Raw genomic sequence first — 11,150 nt, 5'->3', positions numbered from 1 at the left:
TATCTATCTATCTATCTATCTATCTATCTATCTATCTATCTATCTATATCTATGTGTGTATTTATGTATGTGTGTATGTATGTGTGTCTATGTATGTATACATATATGTGTATTCCATTTTTCATAGATATATAAAGATATGGGTCATGTTGTTGGATCCTATATGGATTTCTTTTTCCTGTAACTTACTGACTGTTTCTAATTCTGTTCCTTCTCCGACAGTATAGTTACTTTATGCTGTATCTGACTTCAGAATAAAAGTAGACACCAGTCTTGTAATTTCATTAATATAGGGAATACCAAGTTGAAGAATACTGAACTATCATTTCACAATCAGTACCTTCTCCACAACTGATACTCTTAGAGAGTTCCCTAGAGCACAGAGTTTAAATAACAACCACAGTTATACAATATGTGTCAAAGACTGAACTTGAACCCAGCCCTTCAAACTTGTCTTCAAACCACTCTATGCTGGCTCTCAGTCAGTATCTTATCAAGTTAATATGAATGGACAATTTTCCTTCTCTGATTTCCCATTCAGCTTAAAGTACTTTGATTTAATTTTCTAGGCTCTGGGAAAATTAATTTTAAATTACTCTTGTTAGATCTATTTCATTGCTGTACCAGAGTTTACAATTCAATCTGTGATCATAGAATAAATGGATTACAGACTTAGAGCCAGAAAGGATCTATTAGAGATGGTCTAGTGCAAATCTCTATTTTACAGTTAAAGAGATTGAGGAATTAAAGGACTTACCTAAGGTCATACAAGTAGTAAATAGCAAGACTTGAACCAAGTCCTTTGACTCTCAAATTCCATCTCCTAAACCACCTCTTAAATTCCCCACTCTAACTTTCTCTTCTGTAGATCAATGGCAACCACAATAAGACCATCAAGGTGTTCAGTTTCTTCTCAAAGATTTTATAATCTGTAAGAACACCTCCTATTTTTTGTTACTGTTCATTGAGCCCAGATGAATATCCAGAAAAGGAGAGTGGTGAAAGATTTGATAATTATTGGGTGATTCTCTGTCCCATCCTGGATACATACCTTGGAAAAAAACAGTATTCCTCTCCATGGTTAATATTAGATTTGCAAATTCCTTTCTCAGTACATCCTCAGCAAGAAGTCATCAGCTATTGCTCCTCATAACTTCTTCCTTTGATCTTTCCTGGAGAATATCTCACTCCATGGTACTTATGAGTCCATATCATCTTTTCTTGGAGGACAGAGTTCTTCCTTTCTCAAAGGTTCCACATTTCTTTTTCAGGAGTGGCTGCACAGTTGCTCTACAATTTACTTCTAAGTATTTAGTGACATTTTTTTCTTTTCCTTCATCTTCAGTCATAACCTTATTATAACTTTCTGATTAATTTGTGACTTAAGGGTTTTTTTTTAATTTTATAAGGCTGGAGGAGAAAGATTTCTTTAAAGCCTCATATTTCTTCTCATTATAGATTAGATCTGAAAACTACTGCCTGAGACCATTTTAGAGGTGTAGAAACAGAGGCAACAAGAGGTTAAGTGACTTGCCCAGGGTTACATGGCTAGAATGTATATAAGGGCTAAATCTGGCCAAATCTTCCTGTCTCTGAGTCTATTATCTTATTTACTATATACCACTGATCTCAGAAGGAAGAATAGAGGCCCTTTGAAGAGGAACCTTGACAAACTTATTATTTTATAGATGAGTATACTTAGTACTGGGGAATTTAAGTTACTTTTCTAAAGTTATTAAAGAGTATTTAATACTATCCACATCCAAAGAAAGAACTGTGGAGTTTGAATGCGGATCGAGGCATACTATTTCCTATTTTGTTGCTTCTGTTGTGTTTTGTTTCCTCTTTCTGGTGGTTCTTCCTATTGTTTCTAATTCTTCCTTACAACATCACTAATGTGAAAATATGTTTAATAGGAATGTATATGTATAGCCTATATCAGATTGCATGCCATCTTGGGGAGGGAGGGGGAGAAAAGTTTAAAACTCAAAAGCTTATGGAAGTGATTGTTGATAAATCAAAAGAAATTAACAAAGAAATTAAAAAGAGCATTTAAAAGTAATACTTTATCCATTATATTATACTTTCACTTTCATTATTATCATAACCAGAAATATATATATATATATATATATATTCTCTCCTTAAGAGATTACAAAGTAAAATAAACAAAATGCAAAAGACATACTAGAAAGGCATACAGACAACTAAAGTGATATTTAAAAATGCACAAATGAAAATATCAAGATAGTGCCATCCCATTATAATATCAACAACAAAAAATGGGAAAAGCCAAGCAGGGAAGTTCGGAAGTTCTTATTCCCATTACTAAAAGTGTCTTTGATATATAAAAAGACTCACCTCAAGGTTCCTCTGAAACAGTTAAGTTACCCTAGTGTACTCACTTTCTTTAGATCATAGTTTTAGTACTAGGAGAAACCTTAAAGATCATTTAGTCCAACCTCACCCCCACTTAAGAGGAAACTGAAGCCTAGACAGCTGAAGTGACTTGACTAAAGTCACTTCAGCCAATAACTGTCCAAGCCGGAATTCAAACCTATATTATACATTAAAACCAGTCTCTTTCCTCTATACCACACTACCTCCTCTAAAATACTGGGCTTCTAGTTAGCTTTTAAGGAGCACATCTATTGGGAAATCAGAACCCTCAATGTAAAATGTGATGTGAGGTGCAACAGGTCCATTTCTGAAGGAGGGGTCGCTGAAGTTACATATTTATATTGTTCAAGAGAGAAAGGATTAAGGAGAATACCCTGATGTAATAGCCATTCAGGTAAGAGGATTCTTAGCTCTGAAGGACTAAATCTGCCTAATTATAGAAAGTCTTCCTCTTATGAGTGGTTTAGGATGAGGTGTTAGACTGGTGAATACTATGTCTTTTAAGAATATTTACTCCTTTGAAAACTGGTTCTACTAACTACTCCAAAAGAAGGCATTTTATGAATCATGAGCAACGTGTTGAAAACAAGCAGGTAGATGTCTAGTGTTCATTGGCTTTAAGCTATCCCTGCTATCTTAGCATTGCCAAAAAGTTGGGAGCTAAGGGCAACTCACCAGGGGCCTCGTATATATGAGTTGACTATGGAATGGTGAGAATTTTAATTATTATGGATGTCCAAAAATGCCTACACTTCCTGGCCAAGTGTTATAACTACAGCTGTGTGATCTAGTACCACTAGGGCAATTAATAGGCTATACCCTTTGTAGTTAACTGTTGGAATGATAGATGCCATTTCTATCCCTCTTTAATGTCTGAAAATCATTTTACATATGTGATTCCATCCCTTCTTCATGATAGCCTGAGAGGTGGGGGCTTCAAATCTGATCACCATCCATTTGAGACTGTAGGAATCTGAAGCCCAGATAGTTATCTCATTAAAGGTCCCAAAACAAGTAAGCAGCACAATAAAGGCTTAATTCAAGGTTTTCTTGCTCCAATTTCAATGGCTCCATTTTATGTCCCACAAGGATAATTCTTGTCTTTTTTATTTTTTTTTTGTTTTTGTTCAAACCTATGATTTCACCAGTTAAATAATCCCTGCCATGGAAATTCACTTCATTGATGTAAATCACAAGTCTCAGTGAATTGCCTTTAGCACTGTTAGGTTAAGTGAATTGTATAACTAGTATATATCAGAAGGACAATAAGCCCAGCTTTATATCTATTCTGCTATATTTATAAGCTTTAAGCCCAGCTCTACATCTACTCCATGAGCTGCTGGACAGTGTAGTGAATAGAGTGCTAGGCCTGGAGTCAGGAAGACCTAAGTTCAAATGTGATCTAATATATCTATTAGCTGTGTGACTTACCTTGTTTGCTCAGTTTCCTCAACTACAAAATGAGGAGAATATTAGCACATACCTCACAGGATTGTTATGAGATAACATTTGTAAAGCTCTTAGCACAGTGCCTGGCACATAATAGGCGCTATATCAATGCTAGTTATTTTTATGCTATACTGCCTCTTAGTTAAATCTTATCTCATTTTGTCAGAGTATGAGTTACATCCTTAATACCAAATACCTCAATAACAAAGTATAAATTCACTCTTAAGAGTAGTATATAATGGGGGTGAAGATTAGGGGATTAGGGGATAGTAAGAAGGACAATGAGGAGCAGACTATTACAACCTTGGGAAAACTGAAGCAGAAAGAGAGCAGTACTATAACGTAAGTGGGTACTTGTTTTCCTAAATATCTTATTATGAGCTGGATCTAAGCACTAAGGAAGGGGAAAAAAGCTTATGTAAGAATTTCCTTATAGTCCACACATCTATAGGTATTTCTTTAACAGAATATGGGAAGATAGTTTTTAAAAATGCCTTTTATCCATTTATCTCTAGGAATAATCACTATGATTATCAGCTCTTCTTCACCCATGACAATAAACCTAATTTTTTCACTGCCTTCAGAACATAACAGATGATGTAATGCCACTTAGCTCAGCATACGTAGATATTTTCAATATTTTCTGCTTGGAGCTGTGAGCTCTTGCACCCTGTATGCACTTGCCTCCCCCCTGCCTCTAGGTGCAGCACCACCTCCTCACTCTCTTAAAGGTTTAAACTTGCCACTTCAAAGTTCACCATGGAAGATGATATTGCTGCTCTCATTGTTGACATTGGCTCTGGAGTATGCAAAGCTGGCTTTGCAGGAGACGATGTCCCTAGGACTGTCTTCCCTTCCATTGTTGGGCACCCCAGAAATCAGGGTGTGATGGTGGGTATGGGCCAGAAAGACAGCTACATGGGGGATGAGGCCCAGAGCAAGAGAGGTATTCTGACCCTGAAGTATCCCATTGAACATGGTATTGTCACCAACTGGGATGACATGGAGAAGATCTGGCATCATATTTTCTACAATGAGCTCCGTGTGGCCCCTGAAGAACACCCCGTGCTGCTTACAGAAGCCCACCAAACCCCAAAGCCAACAGAGAAAAGATGACTTAGATTATGTTTGAGTCCTTCAACACCCCAGCCATGTACGTTGCCATCCAGGCTGTGCTGTCTCTGTATGCCTCTGGTCTTACCACTGGTATTGTGATGGACTCTGGTGATGGTGTGACCCACACTGTGCCCATCTATGAAGGTTATGCCCTTCCCCATGCCATCCTCCGTCTGGATCTGGCTGGCTGTGATCTGATGGACTACCTTATGAAGATCCTAACCAAGAGAGGGTACAGTTTCACTACCACAGCTGAGAGGGAAATCATGCTTGACATCAATGTCACCCTAGACTTTGAGCAGGAGATGGCCACTGTTGCATCTAGCTCCTCTCTGGAAAGGAGCTATGAGCTTACCTATGGTCAGGTTATCACCATTGGCAACAAGAGGTTCTGATGCCCAGAAGCTCTCTTCCAGCCATCTTTCTTAGTTATGGAATCCTGTGGAATCCGTGAAACTACCTTTAACTCAATCATGAAGTGTGATGTTGACATCCGTAAGGATTTGTATGCCAATACTGTATTGTCTGGTGGTACCACCATGTACCCAGGCATTGCTGACAGGATGGAGAAGGAGATTATAGCCCTAGCTCTCAGCACAATGAAAATCAAAATCATTGCCCCACCTGAGCATAAATATTCTGTCTGGATTGGAGGCTCCATCCTGGTGTCTCTTTCCACTTTCCAGCAGATGTGGATCAGCAAGCAGGAGTATGATGAATCTGGGCCTTCCATTGTCCACTGCAAATGCTTCTAAATGGACTGTTTGTGTTTTTTAATTTTTAATTTTTTTTTGTTTTTTTGTCAAAGGGTGTGACATGGTATTTCCCCCCCCCCAAAAAGAGATGAGATTGGCATGGCTTTATTTCTTTATTGATTGATTGATTGATTGATTTTTTTTTGCACTTGACTCAGGATTTAAAAACTGGAACGGTGAAAGTGATGAGCAGTCTAAGTATGTTGGAGGCACACAACCCCAAAGTTCTACAGTACGTCTTTAGGACTCTGATTGTATATTTGTTATTTTTTTAAAAATAATTATTCCAAATATTTTGTGATGCATTGTTACAGAGTTAAAAGCCTCTATGAAGGCTGTCCTCTGCTAAAGCAAAGGAGCTAGGAAACAAATCCAGATGGGGAGGGGGGAGGGGGGAAGGTACTAGTATTGCTTTACATGTAAATTATGTAATCTTTAAAAAAACTTTTTGTATCTTCCACCTTAATACTTGTTCCTTTTTTTTAATTGTCAGCCATAATGAATGGCCCCCTAAATTCCCTCCCTGCCCCCAACATAGATGTGAATGAAGACTTTACAATTTCACTGCAAGTTTTATGAGATTGGTGCCAGTACTTGGGGAAGGGGAGGAACTTTACCTGTACACTGACTTAAGACCATAAATAAATAAAGACCATAAATAAAAGTGCACACATTAAAGAAAAAAAAAATTCTGCTTGGCTTCTGTCCAACTATCCAAAACCTACCCATATATCCTTCAAGGCTTAATCCACATCCTATGTTCTCCATGATGTTTTCCCTAACTGCCTCAGCCCAAGAATTCTAATCTTCCGTATGTCATCCATTTAGTCCTTTATCAATCCTCTAGATATAAAAATATTGCTGGGCATTTGAAATACAAAGTTTAGATGTACTAACTGCCTTCATGAAATTAGCAGTCTAATATCTCTACCAGTTAAATATTCAGATTTTATAGTACTTGGAACACATTTGAGTTCACCAGGGTTTGACACTGGGATTTGAGCAGGGAGTAGCCTGTATTTTCTAGTTAGGTACAAAAATTACCATGGAACTCTCATATTTCCTGAGTTTAATTTGATGCCTATGGTCCTTCATTATAGGCTTCTTTCTTATTTCTACAGTCACTAATAATCTAAAACCCACTCAAAGTTCCAGGAGATAGTTGTGGTTGAGTAGATTCTGGAGCCAGATATTTCATTACTGCCCCCAGTCTCACCTTAACAGGATCCTTGCAATTCTTTTGTTGTAGAAGCTGTTGTCACCACTAGCCATATTTCCATACAGCTGACATCTGACTATTTTTTTCCTACTGTATTTCCTTCTCCCAAAAATGTTCTTATTGAATGGAACAAAGCATAACCCTAACCCTACATGTCCCAAAAATTCAATTTCAACAATTTGATTCAGGTAAAATGAGTATATAAGAAAATTACAATTTCCTTCTTTAGGGTCAGACCATCCTGGGACAAATATATTCTATGTAAGTTCAAAACATATGCCCCTGTTTGGAGGGAGCCCACATCTCAGGCCATTGGTGATACCGGAATAGCAAAATCAGATGTCAAAAGTAATATGCAAGACATTCATTCTTCTTAAATTAACAAACAAGAAATCTCCTTACTACCAATACAAATCCTCCAAATATTTTTGAGAATTTAACAAATAAACTAATGGAATACAAAATGTGTGAAGGAGAACATTATGAAATATATCTGAAAAAGTTGGCTGGAACAAGATTATGTAGGGCTATAAATGTTAGTTTAAGGAGTTCATATTTTATCCTAGAAGCAATATTTTTGGTTAGCTATCTCATCCATATAGCACATCAGGGTCCATTTATCTAATGTGTATCACCTCCAGACTTATGACCAGATGGAGGGAACCAGCCATATGTTGTCTTATTAATTACCAATAGGATAACTGTCCCTGCTTGCTAGCTATTGCTAAATTAAAATTTAACAATTCAATTCATGTCTCTGATAAGAAAATACAACTTTTGTTTTCATCAAATGACTTCCATTCTTACTTCTTCCTAGTTTTCATGATTCACATTGATGCCCTGGAATTCACCAACTAATGACAAAAAATCTGATTATGTCAGAATTGAAAATGATGTGGGAGGTCTAGTCCAAAGAAAACTTCTGAAGAGGATTGCTCTCTAAAACAACAAAAGTAATTATTTAAATTCTGCCTGAAGATCTCCAGTGATGGAGAATCCATTATTTCTCAAAGTAGCCAATTACATTTTTGTATAGCTCTATCATAAAAGTTTTTCCCCCTATCATATTGAGTCAAAATAGTCATCTCCACAACTTGTAAGTTCTAGTCTTTGAGACTAAGCAAAATAGATGTAATATCTCTGCAGAAGAATTACAATCTGCAAATATAAATATTATGTATTTCCTAAGTTTTTTCTTTTCTGGGCTATATACCAATTCTCATTTGGCATGGCCCCTAATCCCTTCACAATCTTAGGAACACTCCTTTCTCTAGTCATATTTCTGTTTTCTAATATCTTTCCTAAAATGCGATTTTCAGATGAATATTCTAAATGCAATCTAACTGGTGAAGAGTACAGTAGAACTTTGGAAACATCATTTTAAACACTATACATGTTAGTACAGTCTAAAATTCTATTGTTTTTGGCTGCCATGTCAAAGCATTGAGTGTAATTGTTTAATTGAATGAATGAATAAAAAGCATTGATTTAGCACTTACTGTGTGCCAGGGCCTGTGCTAATTGCTCTGGATGCAAATGAATAATGTCCCTTCTTATATTTTAAAAGAGGACAGTAATACAAGTGTGAGAGTGGTGGTTAGGGAAGAGTGTTTGGGTCTTGGAGGTCACAGGGATGGTGTATGGAGTCATAGGGCAAATGTGTTAGTAGCAATGGTAGTATTCATTTGATTATATTTCCTAGAGCAAGAGTTAGAAAGCTGAGTCCAGGAGTGCAGTGACATGGGAAGAAGACATCTTCCATAATAAATAATGCATAATAAACTTCCAAATGAAAATCAATTTTGTTAGCAATTGTATAGCCAGGAATTCTCCCATCCTGTACTTGTGTAGTTCTAAACCATCAATGCAGACTTGCAAACTACAATAGAAGCTAACAAGGTCATGTATAAACATTTGGCTAGTTGTTATAGGCCACAGAAAAGGTACTGGATGTCAGCAACTGTCTTTATCAATCAGCCAAGAAATTGTGTATCAACTCTACTTCCCATAGGTAGCTAGGTGGTATGCTGGATAGAGGGCTGGGTCTTGAGTTAAAAAGTCTTCAGTTCAAATCTAGCCTCAGATCCTTATTAGCTGTATGATCTTGAGAAAGTAATTTAACCTCTGTTTCAACAGTTTCATCAACTCTAAAGTAGAGATAATAATAGTATCTACCTCACAGGGTTGTTGTGAGGATTAAATTTATAAAATGTTTGGTGCAGCTCATGGTACATAAAAGGTGCCTAATAAATTCTTGTTCTTTTCCCCCTCCTCATAAATGTGAAATCAGGAATATTTTTTCCTTTCCAATAGTGTAAGAGACCACTATAGTAGGCTTTAAACTAAAATGCTCAAACACCTCTCTATTCAGTGGTCCATTGGATAGGAAGGATGTTGGTCTCCAGCCATTGCTCTTATAGACTTATCTCGTGGTAAATAACATCATCAGAAGTGTTTTAGACTATGGGTTGCTAGAATACTGGCATCTGCTGTAAGCCTATCTTTATGCTTCCTGGCCATTCAAAAGTGGCATGAAATAGGGCTGAACAGAAATGAAGACTTCTAGTCAACTGAAGAAGGAGATGAATATTCCAAAGGTAAGTAGGTATGATTTTAAATTATTGGAGCAAGCAGGTTATAGGAGCTCTAGGAAGAGTCCAACATATCAATAGATTAAAGATTTTTTTTTTAGTATGAGTAGTTCTAGAAAATCAGATTAATGCACTCTGAAGCATGGGCTGAAATTTTTTGCTATCCATTCTCTGCCTTATTTTTTAGTTAATTTGTATATTTTTAGTTTTCAACATTCACTTCCACAAGATTTGGAGTTCCAAATTTTTGTCCCATCTCTCCCCTCTCCCCACCCCAAAATGGCATACATTCTGAATACCCCTCCGACCAATCTGTCCTCCCTTCTATCAGCCCCCCCCTTCTCCTATCCTCTTCCCCTTCTATTTTCCTATAAGACAGGATAGATTTCTATATCCCATTGCGTATATATTTTATTTCTCAGTTGCATGTAAAAACAATTTTTAACATTCATTTTTAAAACTTTGAGTTCCAAATTCTCTCCCTCCCTCCCTCCCCACCCACCTTCATTGAGAAGGAAATTAATTCAATATAGGTTACACATGTGCAGCCATGCAAAACACTTCCATAAGAGTCATGTTGTTGAAGACTAACTATATTTCCCTCCATCCTATCCCTCCTCCAATTTATTCTATTCTCTTCTTTGACCCTGTCCCTCCTCGAAAGTGTTTGCTTTTGATTATTCACTCCCAGAATCTTCCCTCCCTTCTCTCACCCCTTTCTCTCTTATCCCCTTCCCGCTATGTTCCTATAGGTAAGTTAGATGTCCAAACCCAGCTGAATGTGTATGTCATTTCCTCCCTCAGCCAACTCCAATGAGAGTAACACTCACTCACCCCTTCTCACCTCCTTCCTGTTCACCTCCACTGTGAAAGCTTCTTCTTGCCTCTTTTATGTGAAATAATTTATCCCATTCTACCTCTCCCTTTCTCATTCTCCTAGTACAATTCTCTCTTATCCCTTAATTTAATTTTTGAGATATCATCCCCTCACATTCAATTTATCTTGTGTTCTCTCTCTGTATTGGTTTCTAAGATGTAAGATGAAAGGTTTAAACATGTGATTTCTATTTTTCTTCCCAGCACCACAATCTTATTCTATTCTATGTGCATGGATTGATGATGCATGGCATGAAGCATTGTATAAAATAAATTGATAAATAAATAAATAAATAGATAGATAAATCAATAAATAAAACAAAGTAAACTCTGATCAACAATATACAAACCCTCTGTATTACAATATCGTTTATCAGGAGGGTTTTAAATTATCTTCCAATATAGCTATTTCTTTTGTTTTATGTTATCAAAGAAAAAAAAGCATCACATTTTATGAACCAAGTCAAAAAATCAGCAATTTAGTACTATATTTTAAATGTGGTCTTGTCCCTTTTAGCATCAGGGAGGATTTTGTGCAAACCCACCCCTTTCCTGAACGCATGCCATATTGAACTACACATAGAACTAGCTCTGGCTGCCCCATCTTCTGTGACCCCTCCACTCCACCTATCTGTGAACTTAAACTAAGGAAATATCTGTAAATATATTTTTCTTTCTGTCATAACATTTAATTCAACCTCCATTTTGAATTGACTGATTCCATTCTCAAGAGAATAAACTCTC

The 11,150-nt window shown here is 36.8% G+C and overlaps 1 pseudogene; it reads left to right on the top strand.

Annotated features, from left to right (window-relative positions):
* Window positions 1-4,602: 4,602 nt before the first annotated feature.
* On the top strand, window positions 4,603-5,720 carry LOC114047978 (annotated as a pseudogene).
* Window positions 5,721-11,150: the final 5,430 nt, after the last annotated feature.

This window comes from Vombatus ursinus, unplaced genomic scaffold, assembly GCF_900497805.2.
Source record: "Vombatus ursinus unplaced genomic scaffold, bare-nosed wombat genome assembly UNPS02014791.1, whole genome shotgun sequence".
NCBI lineage: Eukaryota > Metazoa > Chordata > Mammalia > Diprotodontia > Vombatidae > Vombatus > Vombatus ursinus.
Note: the sequence above shows the minus strand (reverse complement) of the source record. Positions and strands in the feature narration are given on the sequence as shown.